Source organism: Drosophila teissieri, unplaced genomic scaffold (genome assembly GCF_016746235.2).
Source record: "Drosophila teissieri strain GT53w unplaced genomic scaffold, Prin_Dtei_1.1 Segkk61_quiver_pilon_scaf, whole genome shotgun sequence".
Classification (NCBI taxonomy): domain Eukaryota; kingdom Metazoa; phylum Arthropoda; class Insecta; order Diptera; family Drosophilidae; genus Drosophila; species Drosophila teissieri.
This window is the reverse complement of record NW_025225021.1, coordinates 28325-43803: the sequence shown is the minus strand read 5'-3', so window position 1 is coordinate 43803 and position 15479 is coordinate 28325. Positions and strand designations below refer to the sequence as shown.

The window sequence follows — 15479 nt, the reverse complement described above, 5'->3', positions numbered from 1 at the left end:
TCATATCTCGTTGAATTCGTAATTAAATTTCCAATCAAACTGTGTTTACCAAAAAAAATGCATTTTTCTAAAATTTTTTTCCAATTTTTGATGATGATTTTTGGATTTTGTACGAAAATCGATTTTCTGTTTTTTTGCGATTTAAATATCAGTATTTTGATCAGAACATTCGAAATATGGGTCCAAATATGGAATGTCATATCTCGTTGAATTCGTAATTAAATTTCCAATCAAACTGTGTTTACCAAAAAAAATGCATTTTTTTAAAATTTTTTCCAATTTTTGATGATGATTTTGGATTTTGTCCGAAAATCGATTTTCTGTTTTTTTGCGATTTAAATATCAGTATTTTGATCAGAACATTCGAAATATGGGTCCAAATATGGAATGTCATATCTCGTTGAATTCGTAATTAAATTTCCAATCAAACTGTGTTTACCAAACAATAGCATGTTTTTTTTAAATTTTTTTTCAATTTTTGATGATGATTTTTGGATTTTGTCTGAAAATCGATTTTCTGTTTTTTTGCGATTTAAATATTAGTATTTTGATCAGAACATTTGAAATATGGGTCCAAATATGGAATGTCATATCTCGTTGAATTCGTAATTAAATTTCCAATCAAACTGTGTTTACCAAAAAAAATGATTTTTTTTAAAATTTTTTTCCAATTTTTGATGATTTTTGGATTTTGTCCGAAAATCGATTTTCTGTTTTTTTGCGATTTAAATATCAGTATTTTGATCAGAACATTTGAAATATGGGTCCAAATATGGAATGTCATATCTCGTTGAATTCGTAATTAAATTTCCAATCAAACTGTGTTTACCAAAAAAAATGCATTTTTTTAAAATTTTTTCCAATTTTTGATGATGATTTTTGGATTTTGTCCGAAAATCGATTTTCTGTTTTTTTGCGATTTAAATATCAGTATTTTGATCAGAACATTTGAAATATGGGTCCAAATATGGAATGTCATATCTCGTTGAATTCGTAATTAAATTTCCAATCAAACTGTGTTTACCAAAAAAAATGCATTTTTTTAAAATTTTTTTCCAATTTTTGATGATGATTTTTGGATTTTGTCCGAAAATCGATTTTCTGTTTTTTTGCGATTTAAATATCAGTATTTTGATCAGAACATTTGAAATATGGGTCCAAATATGGAATGTCATATCTCGTTGAATTCGTAATTAAATTTCCAATCAAACTGTGTTTACCAAAAAAAATGCATTTTTTTTTAAATTTTTTTCCAATTTTTGATGATGATTTTTGGATTTTGTCCGAAAATCGATTTTCTGTTTTTTTGCGATTTAAATATCAGTATTTTGATCAGAACATTTGAAATATGGGTCCAAATATGGAATGTCATATCTCGTTGAATTCGTAATTAAATTTCCAATCAAACTGTGCTTACAAAAAAAAATGCATTTTTTTAAATTTTTTTCCAATTTTTGATGATGATTTTTGGATTTTGTCCGAAAATCGATTTTCTGTTTTTTTGCGATTTAAATATCAGTATTTTGATCAGAACATTTGAAATATGGGTCCAAATATGGAATGTCATATCTCGCTGAATTCGTAATTAAATTTCCAATCAAACTGTGTTTACCAAAAAAAATGCATTTTTCTAAAATTTTTTTCCAATTTTTGATGATGATTTTTGGATTTTGTCCGAAAATCGATTTTCTGTTTTTTTGCGATTTAAATATCAGTATTTTGATCAGAACATTTGAAATATGGGTCCAAATATGGAATGTCATATCTCGTTGAATTCGTAATTAAATTTCCAATCAAACTGTGTTTACCAAAAAAAAATGCATTTTTTTTAAATTTTTTTCCAATTTTTGATGATGATTTTTGGATTTTGTACGAAAATCGATTTTCTGTTTTTTTGCGATTTAAATATCAGTATTTTGATCAGAACATTTAAAATATGGGTCCAAATATGGAATGTCATATCTCGTTGAATTCGTAATTAAATTTCCAATCAAACTGTGTTTACCAAAAAAAATGCATTTTTTAAAAATTTTTTTCCAATTTTTGATGATGATTTTTGGATTTTGTCCGAAAATCGATTTTCTGTTTTTTTGCGATTTAAATATCAGTATTTTGATCAGAACATTTGAAATATGGGTCCAAATATGGAATGTCATATCTCGTTGAATTCGTAATTAAATTTCCAATCAAACTGTGTTTACCAAAAAAAATGCATTTTTTAAAATTTTTTTCCAATTTTTGATGATGATTTTTGGATTTTGTCCGAAAATCGATTTTCTGTTTTTTTGCGATTTAAATATCAGTATTTTGATCAGAACATTTGAAATATGGGTCCAAATATGGAATGTCATATCTCGTTGAATTCGTAATTAAATTTCCAATCAAACTGTGTTTACCAAAAAAAATGCATTTTTTTTAAATTTTTTTCCAATTTTTGATGATGATTTTTGGATTTTGTCCGAAAATCGATTTTCTGTTTTTTTGCGATTTAAATATCAGTATTTTGATCAGAACATTTGAAATATGGGTCCAAATATGGAATGTCATATCTCGTTGAATTCGTAATTAAATTTCCAATCAAACTGTGTTTACCAAAAAAAATGCATTTTTTTTTAAATTTTTTTCCAATTTTTGATGATGATTTTTGGATTTTGTCCGAAAATCGATTTTCTGTTTTTTTGCGATTTAAATATCAGTATTTTGATCAGAACATTTGAAATATGGGTCCAAATATGGAATGTCATATCTCGTTGAATTCGTAATTAAATTTCCAATCAAACTGTGTTTACCAAAAAAAATGCATTTTTTTAAATTTTTTTCCAATTTTTGATGATGATTTTTGGATTTTGTCCGAAAATCGATTTTCTGTTTTTTTGCGATTTAAATATCAGTATTTTGATCAGAACATTTGAAATATGGGTCCAAATATGGAATGTCATATCTCGTTGAATTCGTAATTAAATTTCCAATCAAACTGTGTTTACCAAAAAAAAATGCATTTTTTTAAATTTTTTTCCAATTTTTGATGATGATTTTTGGATTTTGTCCGAAAATCGATTTTCTGTTTTTTTGCGATTTAAATATCAGTATTTTGATCAGAACATTTGAAATATGGGTCCAAATATGGAATGTCATATCTCGTTGAATTCGTAATTAAATTTCCAATCAAACTGTGTTTACCAAAAAAAAATGCATTTTTTTAAAATTTTTTTCCAATTTTTGATGATGATTTTTGGATTTTGTCCGAAAATCGATTTTCTGTTTTTTTGCGATTTAAATATCAGTATTTTGATCAGAACATTGAAATATGGGTCCAAATATGGAATGTCATATCTCGTTGAATTCGTAATTAAATTTCCAATCAAACTGTGTTTACCAAAAAAAATGCATTTTTTTAAATTTTTTTCCAATTTTTGATGATGATTTTTGGATTTTGTCCGAAAATCGATTTTCTGTTTTTTTGCGATTTAAATATCAGTATTTTGATCAGAACATTTGAAATATGGGTCCAAATATGGAATGTCATATCTCGTTGAATTCGTAATTAAATTTCCAATCAAACTGTGTTTACCAAAAAAAATGCATTTTTTTAAATTTTTTTCCAATTTTTGATGATGATTTTTGGATTTTGTCCGAAAATCGATTTTCTGTTTTTTTGCGATTTAAATATTAGTATTTTGACCAGAACATTTGAAATATGGGTCCAAATATGGAATGTCATATCTCGTTGAATTCGTAATTAAATTTCCAATCAAACTGTGTTTCCAAAAAAAAATTCATTTTTTTAAATTTTTTCCAATTTTTGATGATGATTTTTGGATTTTGTCCGAAAATCGATTTTCTGTTTTTTTGCGATTTAAATATCAGTATTTTGATCAGAACATTTGAAATATGGGTCCAAATACGGAATGTCATATCTCGTTGAATTTGTAACTAAATTTCCAATCAAACTGTGTTTACCAAAAAAAATGATTTTTTTTAAATTTTTTTCCAATTTTTGATGATGATTTTTGGATTTTGTCCGAAAATCGATTTTCTTTTTTTTTGCGATTTAAATATCAGTATTTTAATCAGAACATTCGAAATATGGGTCCAAATATGGAATGTCATGTCTCGTTGAATTCGTAATTAAATTTCCAATCAAACTGTGTTTACCAAAAAAATGCATTTTTTAAAAATTGTTTTCCAATTTTTGATGATGATTTTTGGATTTTGTCCGAAAATCGATTTTCTGTTTTTTTGCGATTTAAATATTAGTATTTTGATCAGAACATTTGAAATATGGGTCCAAATATGGAATGTCATATCTCGTTGAATTCGTAATTAAATTTCCAATCAAACTGTGTTTACCAAAAAAAATGCATTTTTTTTTAAATTTTTTTCCAATTTTTGATGATGATTTTTGGATTTTGTCCGAAAATCGATTTTCTGTTTTTTTGCGATTTAAATATCAGTATTTTGATCAGAACATTTGAAATATGGGTCCAAATATGGAATGTCATATCTCGTTGAATTCGTAATTAAATTTCCAATCAAACTGTGTTTACCAAAAAAAATGCATTTTTTAAAATTTTTTTTCCAATTTTTGATGATGATTTTTGGATTTTGTCCGAAAATCGATTTTCTGTTTTTTTGCGATTTAAATATCAGTATTTTGATCAGAACATTTGAAATATGGGTCCAAATATGGAATGTCATATCTCGTTGAATTCGTAATTAAATTTCCAATCAAACTGTGTTTACCAAAAAAAATGCATTTTTTAAAATTTTTTTTCCAATTTTTGATGATGATTTTTGGATTTTGTCCGAAAATCGATTTTCTGTTTTTTTGCGATTTAAATATCAGTATTTTGATCAGAACATTTGAAATATGGGTCCAAATATGGAATGTCATATCTCGTTGAATTCGTAATTAAATTTCCAATCAAACTGTGTTTACCAAAAAAAATTGCATTTTTTTTAAATTTTTTTCCAATTTTTGATGATGATTTTTGGATTTTGTCCGAAAATCGATTTTCTGTTTTTTTGCGATTTAAATATATGTATTTTGACCAGAACATTTGAAATATGGGTCCAAATATGGAATGTCATATCTCGTTGAATTCGTAATTAAATTTCCAATCAAACTGTGTTTACCAAAAAAATGCATTTTTTTTAAATTTTTTTCCAATTTTTGATGATGATTTTTGGATTTTGTCCGAAAATCGATTTTCTGTTTTTTTGCGATTTAAATATTAGTATTTTGACCAGAACATTTGAAATATGGGTCCAAATATGGAATGTCATATCTCGTTGAATTCGTAATTAAATTTCCAATCAAACTGTGTTTACCAAAAAAAATGCATTTTTTTAAATTTTTTTCCAATTTTTGATGATGATTTTTGGATTTTGTCCGAAAATCGATTTTCTGTTTTCTTTGCGATTTAAATATCAGTATTTTGATCAGAACATTTGAAATATGGGTCCAAATATGGAATGTCATATCTCGTTGAATTCGTAATTAAATTTCCAATCAAACTGTGTTTACCAAAAAAAATGCATTTTTTAAAATTTTTTTCCAATTTTTGATGATGATTTTTGGATTTTGTCCGAAAATCGATTTTCTGTTTTTTTGCGATTTAAATATAGTATTTTGATCAGAACATTTGAAATATGGGTCCAAATATGGAATGTCATATCTCGTTGAATTCGTAATTAAATTTCCAATCAAACTGTGTTTAAAAAAAAAAAAAAATTTTTTCTAATTTTTTCCAATTTTTGATGATGATTTTTGGATTTTGTCCGAAAATCGATTTTCTGTTTTTTTGCGATTTAAATATTAGTATTTTGACCAGAACATTTGAAATATGGGTCCAAATATGGAATGTCATATCTCGTTGAATTCGTAATTAAATTTCCAATCAAACTGTGTTTCCAAAAAAAATTCATTTTTTTAAATTTTTTTCCAATTTTTGATGATGATTTTTGGATTTTGTCCGAAAATCGATTTTCTGTTTTCTTTGCGATTTAAATATCAGTATTTTGATCAGAACATTTGAAATATGGGTCCAAATATGGAATGTCATATCTCGTTGAATTCGTAATTAAATTTCCAATCAAACTGTGTTTACCAAAAAAAATGCATTTTTTAAAATTTTTTTTTCAATTTTTGATGATGATTTTTGGATTTTGTCCGAAAATCGATTTTCTGTTTTCTTTGCGATTTAAATATCAGTATTTTGATCAGAACATTTGAAATATGGGTCCAAATATGGAATGTCATATCTCGTTGAATTCGTAATTAAATTTCCAATCAAACTGTGTTTACCAAAAAAAATGCATTTTTTAAAATTTTTTTTTCAATTTTTGATGATGATTTTTGGATTTTGTCCGAAAATAAGTTTTCGCTTTCGTTATGGCTAGATCAAAGTTAGTTAACATCTGATAGTTCTCATTGGACACAAATGTTAAACTGATTTTTGGAATCAGACGATGCTAGAGCTTGCTCCACCTCTGTCGCGGGTTGGCCCGGTATTGCAGTACCGCCGGGATTTCGGCCCAACTGAATAATAAATCTAAACATCTTTATAGTAAACTGAATAATTCTACTCGTTGAATACGTAATTAAATTTCCAATCAAACTGTGTTTCCAAAAAAAAAATTCATTTTTTTAAATTTTTTTCCAATTATTGATGATGATTTTTGGATTTTGTCCGAAAATCGATTTTCTGTTTTTTTGCGATTTAAATATCAGTATTTTGATCAGAACATTCGAAATATGGGTCCAAATATGGAATGTCATATCTCGTTGAATTCGTAATTAAATTTCCAATCAAACTGTGTTTCCAAAAAAAAAATTCATTTTTTTAAATTTTTTTCCAATTATTGATGATGATTTTTGGATTTTGTCCGAAAATCGATTTTCTGTTTTTTTGCGATTTAAATATCAGTATTTTGATCAGAACATTCGAAATATGGGTCCAAATATGGAATGTCATATCTCGTTGAATTCGTAATTAAATTTCCAATCAAACTGTGTTTACCAAAAAAATGCATTTTTTTAAAATTTTTTTCCAATTGTTGATGATGATTTTTGGATTTTGTCCGAAAATCGATTTTCTTTTCTTTTGCGATTTAAATATCAGTATTTTGATCAGAACATTTGAAATATGGGTCCAAATATGGAATGTCATATCTCGTTGAATTCGTAATTAAATTTCCAATCAAACTGTGTTTACCAAAAAAATGCATTTTTTTTAAATTTTTTTCCAATTTTTGATGATGATTTTTGGATTTTGTCCGAAAATCGATTTTCTTTTCTTTTGCGATTTAAATATTAGTATTTTGACCAGAACATTTGAAATATGGGTCCAAATATGGAATGTCATATCTCGTTGAATTCGTAATTAAATTTCCAATCAAACTGTGTTTACCAAAAAAAATGCATTTTTTAAAAATTTTTTTTCAATTTTTGATGATGATTTTTGGATTTTGTCCGAAAATCGATTTTCTGTTTTTTTGCGATTTAAATATTAGTATTTTGACCAGAACATTTGAAATATGGGTCCAAATATGGAATGTCATATCTCGTTGAATTCGTAATTAAATTTCCAATCAAACTGTGTTTACCAAAAAAAATGCATTTTTTAAAATTTTTTTTTCAATTTTTGATGATGATTTTTGGATTTTGTCCGAAAATCGATTTTCTGTTTTCTTTGCGGTTTAAATATCAGTATTTTGATCAGAACATTTGAAATATGGGTCCAAATATGGAATGTCATATCTCGTTGAATTCGTAATGAAATTTCCAATCAAACTGTGTTTACCAAAAAAAATGCATTTTTTAAAAATTTTTTTTCAATTTTTGATGATGATTTTTGGATTTTGTCCGAAAATCGATTTTCTGTTTTCTTTGCGATTTAAATATCAGTATTTTGATCAGAACATTTGAAATATGGGTCCAAATATGGAATGTCATATCTCGTTGAATTCGTAATTAAATTTCCAATCAAACTGTGTTTACAAAAAAAATGAATTTTTTTTTTAATTTTTTCCAATTTTTGATGATGATTTTTGGATTTTGTCCGAAAATCGATTTTCTGTTTTTTTGCGATTTAAATATTAGTATTTTGACCAGAACATTTGAAATATGGGTCCAAATATGGAATGTCATATCTCGTTGAATTCGTAATTAAATTTCCAATCAAACTGTGTTTCCAAAAAAAAATTCATTTTTTTAAATTTTTTTCCAATTTTTAATGATGATTTTTGGATTTTGTCCGAAAATCGATTTTCTGTTTTCTTTGCGATTTAAATATCAGTATTTTGATCAGAACATTTGAAATATGGGTCCAAATATGGAATGTCATATCTCGTTGAATTCGTAATTAAATTTCCAATCAAACTGTGTTTACCAAAAAAAAATGCATTTTTTTAAATTTTTTTTTCAATTTTTGATGATGATTTTTGGATTTTGTCCGAAAATCGATTTTCTGTTTTCTTTGCGATTTAAATATCAGTATTTTGATCAGAACATTTGAAATATGGGTCCAAATATGGAATGTCATATCTCGTTGAATTCGTAATGAAATTTCCAATCAAACTGTGTTTACCAAAAAAAATGCATTTTTTAAAATTTTTTTTTCAATTTTTGATGATGATTTTTGGATTTTGTCCGAAAATAAGTTAGTTATCGTTTCGCTTATGGCTAGATCAAGTGTAGCTTAAATCTGATAGTTCTCATTGGAGGACAACAATGTTAAACTGATTTTGGAATCAGACGAGTGCTAGGAGTTGCTCCACTCTGTCGCGGTTGCCGGTATTGCAGTACCGGGATTTCGGCCAACTGAATAATAATCTAAACATTTATAGTAACTGAATAATTCTACTCGTTGAATACGTAATTAAATTTCCAATCAAACTGTGTTTCCAAAAAAAAATTCATTTTTTTAAATTTTTTTCCAATTTTGATGATGATTTTTGGATTTTGTCCGAAAATCGATTTTCTGTTTTTTTGCGATTTAAATATCAGTATTTTGATCAGAACATTTGAAATATGGGTCCAAATATGGAATGTCATATCTCGTTGAATTCGTAATTAAATTTCCAATCAAACTGTGTTTCCAAAAAAAAATTCATTTTTTTAAATTTTTTTCCAATTTTTGATGATGATTTTTGGATTTTGTCCGAAAATCGATTTTCTGTTTTTTTGCGATTTAAATATCAGTATTTTGATCAGAACATTCGAAATATGGGTCCAAATATGGAATGTCATATCTCGTTGAATTCGTAATTAAATTTCCAATCAAACTGTGTTTACCAAAAAAATGAATTTTTTTTAAATTTTTTTCCAATTTTTGATGATGATTTTTGGATTTTGTCCGAAAATCGATTTTCTTTTTTTTTGCGATTTAAATATTAGTATTTTGACCAGAACATTTGAAATATGGGTCCAAATATGGAATGTCATATCTCGTTGAATTCGTAATTAAATTTCCAATCAAACTGTGTTTACCAAAAAAAATGCATTTTTTAAAGATTTTTTTTCAATTTTTGATGATGATTTTTGGATTTTGTCCGAAAATCGATTTTCTGTTTTTTTGCGATTTAAATATTAGTATTTTGACAGAACATTTGAAATATGGGTCCAAATATGGAATGTCATATCTCGTTGAATTCGTAATTAAATTTCCAATCAAACTGTGTTTACCAAAAAAAATGCATTTTTTAAAATTTTTTTTTCAATTTTTGATGATGATTTTTGGATTTTGTCCGAAAATCGATTTTCTGTTTTTTTGCGATTTAAATATCAGTATTTTGATAAGAACATTCGAAATATGGGTCCAAATATGGAATGTCATATCTCGTTGAATTCGTAATTAAATTTCCAATCAAACTGTGTTTACCAAAAAAAATGCATTTTTTTAAATTTTTTTTCAATTTTTAATGATGATTTTTGGATTTTGTCCGAAAATCGATTTTTTTTTTTTTTGCGATTTAAATATTAGTATTTTGACCAGAACATTTGAAATATGGGTCCAAATATGGAATGTCATATCTCGTTGAATTCGTAATTAAATTTCCAATCAAACTGTGTTTACCAAAAAAAATGCATTTTTTTAAATTTTTTTCCAATTTTTGATGATGATTTTTGGATTTTGTCCGAAAATCGATTTTCTGTTTTTTTGCGATTTAAATATCAGTATTTTGATCAGAACATTTGAAATATGGGTCCAAATATGGAATGTCATATCTCGTTGAATTCGTAATTAAATTTCCAATCAAACTGTGTTTACCAAAAAAAATGCATTTTTTTAAATTTTTTTTCAATTTTTGATGATGATTTTTGGATTTTGTCCGAAAATAAGTTATTATCGTTCTCGTTATGGCTAAGATCAATGTAGTTAAATCTGATAGTTTCCATTGGGACAACAAATGTTAACTGATTTTTGGAATCAGAGTGTAGAGCTTGTCCACTCTGTCGGGTTGGGTATTGCAGTACGCGGATTTCGGCCAATGAATAATAAATCTAAACATTTATAGTAAACTGAATAATTCTACTCGTTGAATACGTAATTAAATTTCCAATCAAACTGTGTTTCCAAAAAAAAATTCATTTTTTTAAATTTTTTTCCAATTTTTGATGATGATTTTTGGATTTTGTCCGAAAATCGATTTTCTGTTTTTTTGCGATTTAAATATCAGTATTTTGATCAGAACATTCGAAATATGGGTCCAAATATGGAATGTCATATCTCGTTGAATTCGTAATTAAATTTCCAATCAAACTGTGTTTCCAAAAAAAAAATTCATTTTTTTAAATTTTTTTCCAATTATTGATGATGATTTTTGGATTTTGTCCGAAAATCGATTTTCTGTTTTTTTGCGATTTAAATATCAGTATTTTGATCAGAACATTCGAAATATGGGTCCAAATATGGAATGTCATATCTCGTTGAATTCGTAATTAAATTTCCAATCAAACTGTGTTTACCAAAAAAAATGCATTTTTTTTAAATTTTTTTCCAATTTTTGATGATGATTTTTGGATTTTGTCCGAAAATCGATTTTCTGTTTTTTTGCGATTTAAATATCAGTATTTTGATCAGAACATTCGAAATATGGGTCCAAATATGGAATGTCATATCTCGTTGAATTCGTAATTAAATTTCCAATCAAACTGTGTTTACCAAAAAAAATGCATTTTTTTAAAATTTTTTTCCAATTTTTGATGATGATTTTTGGATTTTGTCCGAAAATCGATTTTCTGTTTTTTTGCGATTTAAATATCAGTATTTTGATCAGAACATTCGAAATATGGGTCCAAATATGGAATGTCATATCTCGTTGAATTCGTAATTAAATTTCCAATCAAACTGTGTTTACCAAAAAAAATGCATTTTTTAAAATTTTTTTTTCAATTTTTGATGATGATTTTTGGATTTTGTCCGAAAATCGATTTTCTGTTTTTTTGCGATTTAAATATCAGTATTTTGATCAGAACATTTGAAATATGGGTCCAAATATGGAATGTCATATCTCGTTGAATTCGTAATTAAATTTCCAATCAAACTGTGTTTACCAAAAAAAATGCATTTTTTTTTAATTTTTTCCAATTTTTGATGATGATTTTTGGATTTTGTCCGAAAATCGATTTTCTGTTTTTTTGCGATTTAAATATTAGTATTTTGACCAGAACATTTGAAATATATGTCCAAATATGGAATGTCATATCTCGTTGAATTCGTAATTAAATTTCCAATCAAACTGTGTTTACCAAAAAAAATGCATTTTTTTAACATTTTTTTCCAATTTTTGATGATGATTTTTGGATTTTGTCCGAAAATCGATTTTCTGTTTTTTTGCGATTTAAATATCAGTATTTTGATCAGAACATTTGAAATATGGGTCCAAATATGGAATGTCATATCTCGTTGAATTCGTAATTAAATTTCCAATCAAACTGTGTTTACCAAAAAAAATGCATTTTTTTAAATTTTTTTTTCAATTTTTGATGATGATTTTTGGATTTTGTCCGAAAATCGATTTTCTGTTTTCTTTGCGATTTAAATATCAGTATTTTGATCAGAACATTTGAAATATGGGTCCAAATATGGAATGTCATATCTCGTTGAATTCGTAATGAAATTTCCAATCAAACTGTGTTTACCAAAAAAAATGCATTTTTTAAAATTTTTTTTTCAATTTTTGATGATGATTTTTGGATTTTGTCCGAAAATAAGTTAAGTTATCGCTTCTCGGCCTTATGGCTAAGATCAAAGTGTAGCTTAACATCTGATAGTTCCTCCATTGGAGGACAACAAATGTTAAACTGATTTTTGGAATCAGACGGAGTGCTAGGAGCTTGCTCCACCTCTGTCGGGTTGCCGTATTGCAGTACCGGGATTTCGGCCAACTGAATAATAAATCTAAACATTTATAGTAAATGAATAATCTACTCGTTGAATACGTAATTAAATTCCAATCAAACTGTGTTTACCAAAAAAAATGCATTTTTTTAATTTTTTTCCAATTTTTGATGATGATTTTTGGATTTTGTCCGAAAATCGATTTTCTTTTCTTTTGCGATTTAAATATCAGTATTTTGATCAGAACATTCGAAATATGGGTCCAAATATGGAATGTCATATCTCGTTGAATTCGTAATTAAATTTCCAATCAAACTGTGTTTACCAAAAAAAATGCATTTTTTAAAAAATTTTTTTCCAATTTTTGATGATGATTTTTGGATTTTGTCCGAAAATCGATATTTTTTTTTTTGCGATTTAAATATAGTATTTTGACAGAACATTTGAAATATGGGTCCAAATATGGAATGCCTATCTCGTTGAATTCGTAATTAAATTTCCAATCAAACTGTGTTTACCAAAAAAAATTCATTTTTTAAAAAATTTTTTTCCAATTTTTGATGATGATTTTTGGATTTTGTCCGAAAATCGATTTTCTGTTTTTTTGCGATTTAAATATTAGTATTTTGACCAGAACATTTGAAATATGGGTCCAAATATGAAATGTCATATCTCGTTGAATTCGTAATTAAATTTCCAATCAAACTGTGTTTACCAAAAAAAATTAATTTTTTTTTAATTTTTTTCCAATTTGTGATGATGATTTTTGGATTTTGTCCGAAAATCGATTTTCTGTTCTTTTGCAATTTAAATATTAGTATTTTGACCAGAACATTTGAAATATGGGTCCAAATATGGAATGTCATATCTCGTTGAATTCGTAATTAAATTTCCAATCAAACTGTGTTTACCAAAAAATATGAATTTTTTTTTAAATTTTTTTCCAATTTTTGATGATGATTTTTGGATTTTGTCCGAAAATCGATTTTCTGTTTTTTTGCGATTTAAATATATGTATTTTGACCAGAACATTTGAAATATGGGTCCAAATATGGAATGTCATATCTCGTTGAATTCGTAATTAAATTTCCAATCAAACTGTGTTTACCAAAAAAATGATTTTTTTTTTAAATTTTTTTTCCAATTTTTGATGATGATTTTTGGATTTTGTCCGAAAATCGATTTTCTGTTTTTTTGCGATTTAAATATTAGTATTTTGACCAGAACATTTGAAATATGGGTCCAAATATGGAATGTCATATCTCGTTGAATTCGTAATTAAATTTCCAATCAAACTGTGTTTACCAAAAAAAATGCATTTTTTAAAAATTTTTTTTCAATTTTTGATGATGATTTTTGGATTTTGTCCGAAAATCGATTTTCTGTTTTTTTGCGATTTAAATATAGTATTTTGACAGAACATTTGAAATATGGGTCCAAATATGGAATGTCATATCTCGTTGAATTCGTAATTAAATTTCCAATCAAACTGTGTTTACCAAAAAAAATGCATTTTTTTAAAATTTTTTTTCAATTTTTGATGATGATTTTTGGATTTTGTCAGAAAATCGATTTTCTGTTTTCTTTGCGATTTAAATATCAGTATTTTGATCAGAACATTTGAAATATGGGTCCAAATATGGAATGTCATATCTCGTTGAATTCGTAATTAAATTTCCAATCAAACTGTGTTTACCAAAAAAAATGAATTTTTTTAAAATTTTTTTTCAATTTTTTATGATGATTTTTGGATTTTGTCCGAAAATCGATTTTCTGTTTTCTTTGCGATTTAAATATCAGTATTTTGATCAGAACATTTGAAATATGGGTCCAAATATGGAATGTCATATCTTGTTGAATTCGTAATTAAATTTCCAATCAAACTGTGTTTACAAAAAAAATGAATTTTTTTTTTAATTTTTTCCAATTTTTGATGATGATTTTTGGATTTTGTCCGAAAATCGATTTTCTGTTTTTTTGCGATTTAAATATTAGTATTTTGAACAGAACATTTGAAATATGGGTCCAAATATGGAATGTCATATCTCGTTGAATTCGTAATTAAATTTCCAATCAAACTGTGTTTACCAAAAAAAATGCATTTTTTAAAAATTTTTTTTCAATTTTTGATGATGATTTTTGGATTTTGTCCGAAAATCGATTTTCTGTTTTCTTTGCGATTTAAATATCAGTATTTTGATCAGAACATTTGAAATATGGGTCCAAATATGGAATGTCATATCTCGTTGAATTCGTAATTAAATTTCCAATCAAACTGTGTTTACAAAAAAAAATGAATTTTTTTTTAATTTTTTCCAATTTTTGATGATGATTTTTGGATTTTGTCCGAAAATCGATTTTCTGTTTTTTTGCGATTTAAATATTAGTATTTTGAACAGAACATTTGAAATATGGGTCCAAATATGGAATGTCATATCTCGTTGAATTCGTAATTAAATTTCCAATCAAACTGTGTTTACCAAAAAAAATGCATTTTTTAAAAATTTTTTTTCAATTTTTGATGATGATTTTTGGATTTTGTCCGAAAATCGATTTTCTGTTTTTTTGCGATTTAAATATTAGTATTTTGACCAGAACATTTGAAATATGGGTCCAAATATGGAATGTCATATCTCGTTGAATTCGTAATTAAATTTCCAATCAAACTGTGTCTCCAAAAAAAAATGCATTTTTTTAAATTTTTTTCCAATTTTTGATGATGATTTTTGGATTTTGTCCGAAAATCGATTTTCTGTTTTTTTGCGATTTAAATATTAGTATTTTGACCAGAACATTTGAAATATGGGTCCAAATATGGAATGTCATATCTCGTTGAATTCGTAATTAAATTTCCAATCAAACTGTGTTTACCAAAAAAAATGAATTTTTTAAAAATTTGTTTCCAATTTTTGATGATGATTTTTGGATTTTGTCCGAAAATCGATTTTCTGTTTTTTTGCGATTTAAATATTAGTATTTTGACCAGAACATTTGAAATATGGGTCCAAATATGGAATGTCATATCTCGTTGAATTCGTAATTAAATTTCCAATCAAACTGTGTTTACCAAAAAAATGATTTTTTTTTTCCAATTTTTGATGATGATTTTTGGATTTTGTCCGAAAATCGATT

The 15479-nt window shown here is 26.0% G+C and overlaps 2 pseudogenes; both read left to right on the top strand.

The window, feature by feature from the left end:
• Positions 1–6375: 6375 nt before the first annotated feature.
• On the top strand, positions 6376–6546 carry LOC122625744 (annotated as a pseudogene).
• A 5682-nt stretch (positions 6547–12228) lies between these two features.
• LOC122625743 lies at positions 12229–12400 on the top strand (annotated as a pseudogene).
• The last annotated feature ends 3079 nt before the right edge of the window (positions 12401–15479 follow it).